Source organism: Gavialis gangeticus, unplaced genomic scaffold (genome assembly GCF_001723915.1).
Source record: "Gavialis gangeticus isolate Ggan-Ray unplaced genomic scaffold, GavGan_comp1, whole genome shotgun sequence".
NCBI classification, from domain to species: domain Eukaryota; kingdom Metazoa; phylum Chordata; order Crocodylia; family Gavialidae; genus Gavialis; species Gavialis gangeticus.
In genome coordinates this window covers 12,274,447-12,274,876 of record NW_017729018.1, presented here as the reverse complement: position 1 = coordinate 12,274,876, position 430 = coordinate 12,274,447, and the positions used below count along the sequence as shown (strand labels likewise).

The following is a 430-nucleotide window of genomic DNA, read 5'->3' as shown; positions in this document are numbered from 1 at the left end:
TGCGTCACCGCCAGTGCCATCGCGGCTTGAGTCATTTCCTGAGGCGGGGGCCAGCCCTGCCCGCCCGCCCGCAGCCCCCCATGCCCTCGTCCAGACTTCATTTCCTTCCCCCCTCCCCGCGCCCGGACCTGTGTCCGGAGACCGGAGCCTCGCGGGCGACGGCTTGGGGCAGGCGGCGAGGGGTCCTGCCCGCTGACGCCTCCTTCTCCAAGCCCTAAACGCAGCCCCTTGAACCCTGGTCTGAGCTCCCGGGGGGCATGTCCAGATGACCCCGGGGCTTTGCTCGTACAGCCGAGCAGTGCCAATTGTGGGGCGGGGGCGGCTCTCTGGCTGCTTCAGCCCCAGGTTAAATAAGAAGAGTTTCCTTTTTAAAAAGTCGGTCTCGTTTGTGGCGGGGGAAGGGAGGACCTACGCTTTGTGGCTTTTTTTT

At 64.9% G+C, this 430-nt stretch overlaps 1 protein-coding gene across 4 annotated transcripts in view; it reads left to right on the top strand.

Moving 5' to 3' along the window:
* SBNO2 (strawberry notch homolog 2) overlaps nt 1–430 on the top strand; it is a 117,331-nt gene that overhangs the window by 16,262 nt on the left and 100,639 nt on the right. The gene's annotated exons all lie outside the window — the stretch shown is intronic.